Source organism: Meleagris gallopavo, chromosome 10 (genome assembly GCF_000146605.3).
Source record: "Meleagris gallopavo isolate NT-WF06-2002-E0010 breed Aviagen turkey brand Nicholas breeding stock chromosome 10, Turkey_5.1, whole genome shotgun sequence".
Taxonomy (NCBI): domain Eukaryota; kingdom Metazoa; phylum Chordata; class Aves; order Galliformes; family Phasianidae; genus Meleagris; species Meleagris gallopavo.
Window position 1 is genome coordinate 13,059,254 of NC_015020.2, and position 12,923 is coordinate 13,072,176.

Here is a 12,923-nt window from a genome sequence, read left to right on the forward strand (position 1 = left end):
GCTGTGCCGCTTGCGATGGTCACCGCAGGTGATGGGAACACGAAGTGCAGCCTGTGAGCATCCCTCAGCATGGCATCTTGTGGAGGATGGCTGCGGGCACGGCGCTTCTCCTGGATGCTCACCTTCGTGAACCCACAAGTTGGAAATCAGAGCTCCCATTGCCCCCCAGCTCTGTGCCTGAGTTCCGAAACACATCAGCCCATTCCCTGCCCGCTTGGCAGCAGCTTCTGACACTGAGAACAGATTTCAGCCTGATCTGACAGAGAGGCAGAGGTCTCAGGGACAGTCAGAGTCTATAAATCTCACGGGAACAGACTGTCAAACAGAGGAGAGAGATTATTAGCACCTTGCAAACTGTAGTGCATCATCCACTATTAGACACCAGACAATCTGCGTGGGAGAGCAGGGTGCTATAAATATCCCACGAGAGGAGGTGTTCCATTCAGCACGAGCAGCTTACCAGACATCAGAGAACCCTGACCCAAGCTACGTATCTGTAGGAGATAAGATGTCATGGATCCCACTGCACACATTACAAATGGGAGGCATGGCTGGCTGAAGTCAGAGACCCTAATTAAGTCGTTCCAGGGTGGAAGCTGGAGTTGTTCCTGACACTGATAAGATCAAATGAAGGTGTTGCACTTGGCTCACGGCAATCCCAGATGAGTATCCCAACCCTGGAGATGCTAAAGAGAGGTTGGATGGGGCCCTGGGCAGCCTGAGCTGGTGGGGGGGGGCAGCCAGCCCATAGTAGGGTTGGGGCTGGGTGGGCTTTAAGGTTCCTTCTAACCCAGGTATTCATGATTCCTTGATATTAACTGCCATCATTGACACAGATCTTCAGTACAGGAAAAACTATTGGAAAGCACACTATGGGGCAAGGCAGCAAAGGTCACTGGAGCCCCTATGCAGGACCATGGCCCACGTGCTGTTTGGAGACAGGGAGTGCAATCCACGTGCTCATGTAGGGACTGCTCAGACCTGGGCATTACTACAGTGCCACCTTCGGCCTGAGGCATCCAAGCACAATGGCAAAGTGGGAAACAGCCTTTTTGTGTGTGTCTATGGCCTAGGTGGCCAGAAGCATTTTTGGGGAATTCTCTTATTTACCTGGTAAAGGTCATGTCCCAGGAGATGCTTCCAGCCCCGTGAATCACGTACTGCATGTACCTGCAGGGCTTCATCTCTACTAAAAGAGGAGGTGAGCATGTGCTACAGCACATCCTTTATTCCAGAAAAGCATTTACTTCAGGGGCGCTGGAATCCCTGTTCTGCCAAACAAAAAGAGTGATGGGGATTGAATCTAAGTTTGTGTTCCTTAAAAAAAAATAAAAATCCAGAAATCCAGTCACTGTATCCTAATTGTTCTGATCCAACCTTTCACAGCGCTGCATTGAGCTAAAGGGCCGCACCTGAAAATATGCCAAGAGCGGCATGAAATGTTAATGTTGCAATTTAAACAATATGAATATTGCAGCACCGCTCTGCTGCTCCCCATCCACTGAACAATTCTCATTCAATGGAAGTCAAGTTACATTTCAGGAAATAATGAGGTCTGCTAATTAAGTCTGGCCTAGGAAGACAGCAGTCTTAAAAGGAAAAAAAAAAAATAATTCAGATCTCCCCAAAATGTGTACATTTGCTGCTTATTACCTGCAAAGGGAAATCATTAATGCTGGGCAATGCCAGGATCACAGGTCAGCACCATTGTCTTATTGCACACATCTAGAGGAAATTATCTTTTTAATGATAATACACGAAAGTCATGACCTGCTTTGTCCCTAGGAGGCAAGCGGGAAATGCCAGGCTGACGCTTTCCATATTCTGCAGGCAGAAATCAGCCACCTGACAGCGAATGCCAAATTCAGGCTGGGCTACAGCGAGGCTCAGAAGTGCTGAAGGCAGCTGACACAAGATGGATCCCAGCTCGCACACGGGGAGGGCATTTCAGTGCGTGGTGCAGCTCCCCAGCCACCAGTGACAGTGACACAGTGACAGCAGATTGAGCTGGTGGGAGCCACGCTGAGACAGTCTGTCCTTGGGAAAGATGGACCGGACAGGGTCTTCACATTTAAAGTCTGATGGGAAGACCCCCTTCCACTCCCTTGGCTGCTACCCCACTACATAAGCACGTGTTGCAAAGCCACCAGGGCTCTGCCATAGCCTGGAAACCGGACATGTCAGCTCTAGGGCTCCCAGGGAACCACAGCATTGTTTTGAGCTGGAAGGGACTCTTAAAGGCCATCTGGTCCAACCCACCCAGACTGAGCAGCGTCACCCACAGCTTCATCAGTGCTCAGAGCCTATCCAGCCTGACCTTGGCTGTCTGCAGGGATGGGGCCATTCAATATCAAACCAAAGGCAAACACACAAAACTCACAGCTTTCTCACCTTCTTGTCTTTCACCATTTTCCCAATTTTATTCTCCATGGCAGTGGCTGGGGCTGTTACTCCATTTCCCCCGTCTCTCCTGTGTCGTCCCCAACCCAAAGAACAGGACAGCAAAGGTCTGGCACTATGCAACTCATGGGAAAAGCAGAAGGTTGGGACAGGCCCATCACACTCTCATGCTGCCTTTTTTCTCTATCACAGCAGCACACGGACCCACCCATCCTCCTGCTCTGAACTCTGCCTTCAGCCCCCATCTGATCAGCACAGCGCTGACAGGTCGCTGAGCAGCTTGCTGTGTGAAGAGCAGGCTGCAGAGGGCTGATCCGCTCCTGCTGCCACAGCAACAGCCTTCCCTAACCCACCTCCCAGCTCTCCAGAAGAAAATTCATCTGATCAAGAGCCGAGCGAGGCCACTGGGGTCCTGGTTCATTCCTTGACCACTGCTGACATGCTGAACTTCAGCTTGTCCTTAACAGACAGCCATCCTCCTCAGATCCAGGCAGAATGAGCCACGCTGACTTGGATTTGCGAAAACAAAGATCCAAATGAGGGCAGGCTCAAATCATCCAAGAGGAAACACTTTGTTCAAAAGAAGAGAGAAATCCAGCTGAAACCATCCATAAAAATAAACCTTCCAGCTCCCAGGCTGTCCCATGATGGGGCAGAATGCGGCACTGAAGGACATGGTTTAGTGGGCATGGAGGGGATGGGCTGATGATCTCAGTGCTTTATTCCAACCTTCATAATCCTACGACTCTAAGAGACTCAGACACCACTTCCATCCCGAGGTGGCTTGCTGGAGGTTCAGGAGCTGTTTCTGGTCCCCGAGATCCATTCCCAAGCAGCAGCTCAGTGTCTACGGGGGAGCAGAGGTCTCCTCTGGCCAGCCCACCTCACGCTGCACCTCCAGGCACACCAGCAACTCTTCCACCAAGTGTCAGCTCTGCAATAAAGAGCAATAAACATGCCAGAGTAATTAATGTCTTAACAACTTATTACAATCCTCAGATAATTAATCACAAAAGCTAAACATGCTGTCTCACCCTCCTAATGTGTTAATGCTCTAATTATCATGCCTCAATTAAGGAGAAGTCAGCGCTCCTTGCTTAGAAGTGCACGTTTAATAAGGGTGCTCGAATGTAGGCACGTTGAAGTGGGGAAGGAGGGGGCGAAGGGGTTAAGGAAGACGACACCATTCTTAATGAGGTTGCATGGGTGGCTGTAGGCTAGGAATTGACAGCCCCTCTCTGGGATCTCACACATGAGTGCGCGTGGAACTGGGGGCCATCTGCGGCAGCTCTGCGCTCCGCTTCCCATCCGGCTATTTATAGGAGAGGCAGCATGTGGGGCACAGGGATGGCAGGGCTGGGGATGAGCAGCTCCTCTGCAGATCTGGGCAGAGCTACACGGCAGAGCTGGAAGCTTGTGGAGATGGCAGCAACAGGCAGGGGTGGTCTCCTCTACCCACAGCCCACTGCTTGCCCTGCTTCCAGACATGCAAGCAGTTGCCACCACTCCCATCCCACGTGTGCCTCCATGCCTCTCCAGTGCAGTCCTCCCTCCGTGGTTCACCTCCAATAAGCCACCTTCTGGGACATCCCATGGAGACACCCTCAAAAGCCAAGATAGCCCTTCAATCTCCCAGTTTCAGCCATTATCTGGATGTTTTCCACAACTCCAGAAAGCTGAGAGTCATACTTCAACAGAGCAGGTCCCTGCTGCAACCAAGACACAGCTTTGCACCCCTATGCCCCTCACCCTTGGAGAAGGCGTTGGACACCAAGTATGGCCCAGGCAAAGACGGCATCACCTCTTCCACAACCTGCACAGCAAAGAGCTCCTGCAGCTACCCCTACCCAAGTGGGTCTCCAAAACCTAGAAGGTTCCCCCAAACCAGTCAGGCTTCTGTTCCATCCAAGCTTTTTTTTCAAATTTCTCAGGCAAATTAAATACCAGAAGATTTTTCAGCCTAGGTTAAACTGGAAAAAGATCACACTGCATTTCCTCAAGAAATAACACACCGTGTAGGTTTGGATGGCTCCCTCTGAGGAATAAGGGAGAAGGAATAAGAAACAAAACAAAACAAAGCAACCTGGAGGGGACATGAATTTTAAAACCCATGAACAGTTTTTGTTTTTCAAATAATCGAAATGAAAAGATATTTCACATAGTCACTTCCATCAAAATATTTTTGGCGCCCTGATTCTTCGACGATTCTCACAAAAAAAAAAAAGAAAAATGCTCTCCAGGTCTGTCTGCTCCATCTATCTGCTGTTTTTTGCAGCGACTGAGGGACTCAGGACCTCTTTGTGCCTGGAAGGGTGCATGCTACAGAAGATGGATGTGCTCAGAGATAAGATGCCTTCCTCAGCTCGTTTCAGACAGTGTATCCGAGCTTCTCAGAGACAACTGTCATAGAATCACTAAGATTGGAAAAGACCTCTAATTGGAGGACCTCCAGTTGGATCCATCTAGTCCAACTGTCCACCCATCACCATTATTGTCCACTAAACCACATCCCTCAGTGCCACATCTCCACAGTTCTTGAACACCTCCAGAGACAGTGACTCTACCACCACACTGGGCAGCCCATTCCACAGCCTCACCACTCTTTCTGAGAAGTTTTTCCTGATGTCCGACCCATTCATGCCTTTCCCTTTCACTACTGCTGTCAAACCAGTGGTCACTTGAAAGCATGGGGCATTACTTCACTTCTGGAGGGCAGAAATTCTGCCTTGGTTATACCAGATTCAGCCTACTCTGAAGCATCAAGTCAGCTGAATATCATGTGCCAGGAGTTGTGGTGAAGGCGACTGGCCTATGTTAGCATGCTGTGAGGCTGGAGAAAGCTGTCTATTCAGAAGAGAGCAGAAACACCCAGTTCCTGCACTAGGATATAGTCCTTGGGATGCTCTGGGCCCTGGTTAGGCTATACCCACCACCAGAGAATGGACAAATCATCAACCCTGAGCCTTCCTCTCTGTACCAGTACAGACCTGGTTACACTCTGCCAGTACTCTCCCATTCTCAGAGGCAGATGATACAGAGAGGGGAATGGCTCTGCTTCTTTGTGTCTTTTCCAACTAAACGTTGAGTATGGGCTGCTTGGAGATAATCTCTGACCTGACAGCATGAGATGCAGTCCTATACATACTGATACGATGCTGTCAATCACATGCAGGCAGTTCCCAGAGTCCTGGAGAAGGACCTGAACTCTGAGGGCAGACTCTGGAAGAAAGCAGGTAAACACGATATGAATAAAATACAAGTCATAAGGACCATCAGACCAAACAGAGACAATGCTTCTCAAAAACAAACAAACAAACAAACAAATAAATAAATAAATAAAGGCAGAGCTGGACCAAGGAGCCAATGCCACCAGAATCCAGATGCCCCCAAACTCACACCCTTGACAAGAGCTTTCCAAGCTTGCCTTACACTACATCCTCCCTCTGCCTGCTGCCTTTAAGAAAGCATGCAGAATGACAGCTGGGAAACTCAATCTGGTCCAAATTTTGTTACAGCCCTGCTGGTTTTTATCCTTGATTACCAGCATTAATTTTAATGGCTTTCCTACATTAACTTTGTCCTGAACCAGTTGGAGGAAAATTTTTGCTCACTTGCCTTCTGGAGAACAGTCTGGGTAATTTTCCCCTGTCACATAACGGCCTGCCACATGGTGTACTTTGTTGGGGGCAATAAACTTCCCAAAGCTGGGGGAAGGAAAGGTATATATCACAGAATATGTAAATCCGTGAACCATCCAACCATGCTTTGCTCAATTTGGGTCTTGGCTTGTGCTGGTCCAGCAGGTGGAAATTCCTTCCTCCTGTTCACCGTGGAAGGGAACTACTGAGCGTGCACCTCAAAGATGAGATGCTTCCAGCTGAAACGACACCCTCCCTCAAGTCTGGGCAGCTTTGGACTGGGTTCATCACTGGCCATCTGTCTCTCATTTTCCCCTAGAATCATTAAAAGGTGTCTGTAAAACAGGTCCCAAAAGAGAAAACGGTGCTAGAACATGCCTGGAAAATGCTTTAGAGAGGCAAAGCAGAAGGGATGCCTTCTCCATACCTACTCTGCCCATGCTAAAAGTGGGCCGCACCCCTCTTGGTGCTAACTCCACAAACTTCTATTCTCGGCAGGGAGCAGAGGTGAACATGATGCAGTGCCTGAGCCGCTTTCTCTCCTTATTCTCACTTGCAGCCACCATCCTGGCTTCCAAAAGGCAACTTCACAGCAGAAGACAGGTTGGGCTCTGGGGCAGAGAGAGAGAGACCATCCTTCCCTTTGCTTACCAGTCCCTTTCCTTCCTCCAGCCCTCAGAAAGGTATGACAGCTCAGCCCTTGGGAAGAACAGGAAAGACTCAACACCTTCCTCTCCTTGTCAAAAACAAAACAGAGCAACAGCATTTGCACTGAAGAAATGTAAGGGTTCAGTTCACGTTTCCAACATTTTCTATCTCTGACAGCATAAGGAACATGATTACAAAAAGAGATGTCTTTGATGCATCATGTGATGCCATACTTCAGCGGTACAGATGTTCCCTCCATGCTCCAAGGGGTGATTTGGAAGACAGAGGGCTCAGAAATCCCAACATGCCCAACCATGAGCACCTGGGCTGCTGTTGAGAGACTGTTGCCATGGAAAGATGAGAGAAGCAACAGTCAGCAGAGATGGCTGGATTGTTCCCACCAATTAACGTGGAGAATTTTGACTGCTCTTCTGTGTTTTCTGCAACAGCCTAGCAACCACCTCAGAAGTGCTATTCATACATCTCCAGAGTGTTTGGCAGGGTCACATGCCTACTAAGCCATGCAAGGAGGGAGGGACAGCTCTCCAAGCAAGGCCTCTTGAGCACAGGCACACCACTAGTGTGTAGTTTGGCCATCACAGACACTTTGCAACAGCTCCACTACACACTACAGAGTAAGTGACCTAGGGAGACAGAGATCACAGTATTATCCTAACTTCTTCCATCCCTTGAAGTAAGGCAAACAACAGCATTCCACGTGCACACCAATCTACCCGCTTCCACAAAAGGGGCACTACAGTCTGATAAAGCACATCGTCATCTCATTCATTAAGTTCGTGGCATTAATTGATTTCTTTCCAACCAAGCCATAAAAGCCAAAGCTGCATGCAAACAGCATCCTAAAATATCCTTGTAAATCTCAGCCACCACGTTCATTAATTACAACCCAGTGATAGTTCAGGCCATTAGTTCTGGATGGTAACTTCATTTATTCCCACGTTAATGCTCGATGTCAGTGGTTATCTCATTACCACTCTATTACTTACCTACTTAATCCATCATTACAGGCCAGGCCAGAAGGGAGGAGTAGAGTTTGCCCTGCGTTGTAGTCAGACAATGCATCAAGCACAGAGAATCTCAACTAAAACACGTCTATAATCTGTAGCAGGGTTATATCTATTAAGAGGAAGAAACACAGATGAGTGCTGTTAAAAATACAAACACGTTCCAACACAGAAAAATTGTGGATACTGAGGTTCCTCTTAAATCAGAAGTAAAAGCTTTGGCAGGAATGGAAGTGCTTATTAGCAGCTGCACAAAAACAGCCTTACCTCTGCCCTGCTCCTCTTTGGACTTTCCTTTCCCCAGGCCCTGGGTCAGGTTCAAACTCTTTCTCTGCCTTCTGCATGCTAAACACTTTGATAAGGCAGGTCAGAGTCTGGGCTCTGGGAGCTGCCAAGCTGCCACTTGCTGAATGCACCAGAAAACATTCAGGTAGAGCTGCAGATACTGCCAGGCCTGAGCACTACTGAAAATACACCTAAAAGCCACATGAAGATGCAATAGTTACCCTCATTTCATACGCGCTTGGCTGGAGCTGCTCTCTGTTGGTGAGCAGATGCTTTCAAGCAGGTGCTTTACCTTACCTGCAGTGCTCCTGCCTATCCCTCCATGCAATTCAGCTTATTCTATGCACCAATCCAGCCCCCAAGGGTCCAATTTGGGTGTTTCAGCACAGCAAGGCCACCAGCTTTCTTATTTCACTCCCTCCTGCCTCCCTCAAACAGTCTTAGAAACAGCTCTTTCCCTTACACTCAGAGAGCACTCCTGCTTGACAGAAAACAGAAGACCCCTGGGACTGACCAGCCGTGAAACCAATACAGGAGCTGGGGAAAAGTCTCACAGGGATGTGTCTGGAGCAATAAAGCAGGTTCTCCTTAGAGCAAGTACTCCTGCTCTGCCCATGCGATGCCCATGCAATAGGGCAGGGTGAATTTGGTACTACAGCTTCTAAGCGATATGGAAGGACTGCAGTCCTCTAATGAGGAAGAATCTGTTGCCATGAAGTCAGAGCAGAGAGAAAAGATACAGCTCCAATAACATCTGGAGTGATGTACTGCTGTTTTCCTCTGTGATCAGCCCACACACAGCCAAAAGTGCCTGCGCTGGTCCAAGTGGGCTCTGCACAGTGCTGTGGTAGAACTGACAGAGCAAGGCTGCAGAATGCAGCAATCAGATGTAATTAAAATACCATAGCAGCCCTGCTTCCAGCCCTTGGCAATTAAGTCTATCCCATGCTGTGGACATAAAATAGTTAAAAAAAAAACAAAAACAAACAGAAGCTGGGCCATTGACACCAGGGTACATAGCCATAGGTTTTGATTAAAGAGCTTTAAATAGATTAAACACAGTGGCCTGGGGGAGGCAAGTGCTGCTACAGGGGAAAGCTGCCCCCAGCCAACTGCCAGAGGCTGGATGGGAGCCCCACATCACATGTGGGTTCTCCAGGACGCAGTAGGATACCAGCTTCAAGTGCAGCTTTCCCCATAGGCATTCATAACATCTCTTTCTTGTTTCACCTCACACAGATGCTCTTGGACTGATAAGGAATGAACTCTCCCGACAGAGAGGGGCAAAGATAAAGTCTTCCCCTCGCCATCTATTTATATCAAGCCAGTAGGAACTCATTATCTTTCAGATCGCTGGCACGCACAGCTGGAATCAGTCATCAGGCTGGAAAGTTATTAGGGGTGGGCAAGAGAGAGCCAGACACATTAACCCTGTTTTCTCAGGAAAGCAAGCTGAAGATAGGAGGGAAGGGTGGTACAGCTGGGCCTGAGACCTCAGAAAGAGAAAACCCACATAGGAATAGTTGATCAAGAGTAGCCCAGGAGCTCAGAGCACAGTGTGAAGAGACATACTGCACCAGAGCTGAGGCTACACACCTGCCTCTGGCAGTGGGTGCACAGAGGTGCTGCAGGTGTGGGTGCAGGCCATGGAGCTGTGCAAACTAGCAAGCACTGCTTACCATTACCATGTGGTTCTGGTGAAGAGCTCTGCAGCTGCTGTTACAAATCTAGTACAAAAGACCCACATGTATGTACCACACAAAGAGGGACTTTCCCACCGTATATTCCTCAGGTTTTGTATATGAGGATAATTGGTAAAACACTACAGATCTGGAAGAAATTATAAATCAGAAAGTATGAGATATTTAGCATTGCCAGCTCTCACAGCAGTGAAGCACCTGCTCCTGGAGTTAGGGCATTTGCACCACATTCATCTCGTTCTTCTCCAAAGGCTTCAACAAGAAGCTTGAAATATTTAACCTCCACGTTAGCCTGAAAGAAGCCAAGGCAAACAGCAAGAACCCCTCTCAAGCACTCACCTTACTGTTTTGCTGTGAGTTGGTGAGTGCCCCATACAAACCCAACACGTGGAAAGCCAACACGTGGAAACCAGCTCTCTGCTTTAAAACACTGAGACTGAGGCAGCTTTTGGTCTCAGCTCTGCACAACGTTCAGAGTCCTGGTTCACAACCACAGTACAACAGATCTTTAGATCTGCAAATAGCTGAGAGGAAGCCGAGCTCCCTTCTGAGTCATCAGAAATCCAAACCCATGCTAACAAATGAACGGCCCAAGCAGCCGCAGTGAGCACTGCGTCTCTGCCTTCCCTGCAGCAGTTTAGTCTGTGTAGGTATAATCGTGTCTGCAGCAAGAAGGCAGGTGACTTAAAGATGTGTTCATCAATGCATCTCAATGTTTTAGGCACTGTTTTGCATCCAGCCCAAGTGAAAATACAACCGTGTCTCAGAAAGAGAGAGGAGTGCCCTTGGTGGGGTATTACTGCCACTTGCAGCCCCCATTTTGGCAGCTGGTAATTTGGGGCAGGTGGGTATGCAGAGAAGCACTTTTATCCTAAGGCTGCCTTAAGCAAAGTCTCTTTGAAACAGCACAAGAGGGTCACATTTACTGCTTAGCAATATCATTTCTCAGCAAGTCATCACCCACCACTTACCTAGGCTATGAGCATGCAGGCACCTCTGAGAGGTGGAAGAGTAGTTGGTGCTCGCCTTGCTTCCTTCGTGATTCCTTCAGATGCTGACATTTGAGTATTTTCCCCCCCTGCAAACAACATGCATCCACCGAGTGCTCCCGGGGAAGCAGCACGACCAGAGCAAATTCCCAGAAAAAGCCTTGGCAGCGTTCCCCCCGCTCTGCGGCTGTGAGCAAGGCAGAGTAACAGAGCACGACACATGGAACAGCAGAAGCTGAGCAACACACGTGTTACTGCAAGGAAAATAAACAGTTTTATGCGGGTGGGAGGCGGGGGGGAAGCACTCCCTAACAAACACTTATTAAAACACAATCTTATCCTCATCCGACCCAAACTGCAATGAAAGAAAACTGGAAGACTGGCATAGCTGCCGGGGCTCTCAGGCAACGTCGCTGACCAGCCATGTATGTAATCACCCAGGAGGTCCCCAAACAGCCCTGTCGTCTTTCCTCCAGTGCATTTAGATGCGTCAGTTTAAGTCAGCAACGTTTTTAAGGCCGCTCAGCCCCGCTCTCCAGGCTCCCGGAGCCTTCTGACACCATTAAAGCATCTTCCAGCCACCCTAGACAGACTCCAGACCAGCCAACGCACCATGCACTCTGTTCTCCTTGGTCTAAGTAAAGAAGGACGCTCAAATCACAAGTTCTGCAATTCTACTTGAAGACCTTCCACGTTTTTAACAGAGGTCAGCAAGGAAGGTGCTTCCCATGCAAGTAAGCCATTGAGCAAGGCAGCAAGGCTCCATCAAAAGAAGAGACAAATGGGTTTCGGGGATTCAAAAGGCAGTCAGATGAAGACCCAAGTGCATCTGCCCTATCAATAGCTACATTGCAGAGGCAAGACCAGATTGTATTGATTTTAAGGGACTGGATACAAAATCTTGGGAAAGCTAGACATGTGCTGAAAGGTTTGACCGACTCGTTTAAAAGGCCCAAAAAAGGGCTCAGAGCAGCCTTTCTATCAGTCACTGCCCACGGAGCACAATCACGTGGCGTAATAACAGTCCCTAAATCCTTTAAAAGGAACAAAGAACCAGGAAAATGAACTCTGCAATAGAAGGGAGGGGTGAAGTTTAACTGCTGTAAGAAACCCTAAAGACGACGCACATTTCACGTTTTCAGATCTGCAAGAGCTGACTTTCTGTTTCTCAGCTCTAATCACCTCTTTGTAGTGAGATTTGGCACTAGCCTGGGTCCCCGAGGAAGCAGAGGCAGAGGATTTGTCACCCACGTCTCCTGCAAGACTCCCCCGGGGATTTTCTAAGGAATGAGGCTCTCTTTCTGAACATGCTGCCTTTAAAACCCAAGAGCAATGTCTTTCTGACTCAAACCTAGCTTCGAGCCTTGTATGTACCCACCAGCCCTGCAGCCCTCCACCTGTTTCAATAGGGTGTTTGCATCACTGTTCAATTTGCCATGCGTTTAGCTTCACATCCTTCACTGGATTATTTTTATATTTAATGTCCTCTGCACTCCTGCCCTTCTTTTTATAGAATGGTAATCCAAGTCCCTTGGTAAGGCTGAGTAATCTTCATCAGATTTTAATCAAAGTAAGCCAGATCCTGGGCTGCCAGGACTGATGCATCTGCCTTTAAATATCTGAATTATGGTGATTTACCCCAGCAAGGAGCTAGCCCCACCCTGTATGTGAATTTAAATTCCTTCCTATGCATCAAGCTAAAACAACAATACAGAACAAGCAACCTGCTGCGAAGGGGGTTTAGTTTATAAAACCAATACCCAGGATTTCAGAACTAAATGAAAATCTGAGATAATCCTTCCCTAAATCCAGCCTGGGAAAAACACTCTGGACAGATCAGTATCAAGTAACTTCTTAAACACACTTTTTCCTCTTGTGAAATCTACCATCAAGCTTGAGTCAAAGGGAAGTCACCCACAATGCCTCATTTTTACAAGGCCCAGAGAATTCACTGTTTCCACCTGTATAGAAAATGCATATTGTACCCATGCAGACTTCTCCAGGGTGGACCTGCTTCTGCGCTTAAAGATACTGCCAAACCCCAGCATTCAAGGTCAGCACATTAGTTGGAAAATAATGAGATTTCTGGGATACAAAACATTGGTTCCACTTTCCTTACCTTTAAAGATGACTTGTGCTGGCTTCCCTCCACAGAGAAGAAAGATAAAAAAGAACTTACATGAAAGGGAATCATCTAACTACCTGACTCTGGAGTCTGAAGCGGAAATGGTGGCGGGT

General features: G+C 48.2%; 1 long non-coding RNA gene across 2 annotated transcripts; it reads right to left on the bottom strand.

The window, feature by feature from the left end:
• Positions 1–6: 6 nt before the first annotated feature.
• LOC104912354 lies at positions 7–11,143 on the bottom strand. Of its 2 annotated transcripts, XR_004160785.1 has the most exons (6): positions 10,668–11,143; positions 7,694–7,823; positions 6,690–6,774; positions 5,388–5,619; positions 1,111–3,334; positions 7–315 (listed from the first exon to the last, which is right to left on the bottom strand). It is a non-coding gene; the product is annotated as an uncharacterized LOC104912354 (long non-coding RNA). The 2 variants fall into 2 exon arrangements; XR_004160784.1 differs by lacking the exon at positions 6,690–6,774 and having other exon boundaries at positions 10,668–11,142.
• Between the last annotated feature and the right edge of the window lie 1,780 nt (positions 11,144–12,923).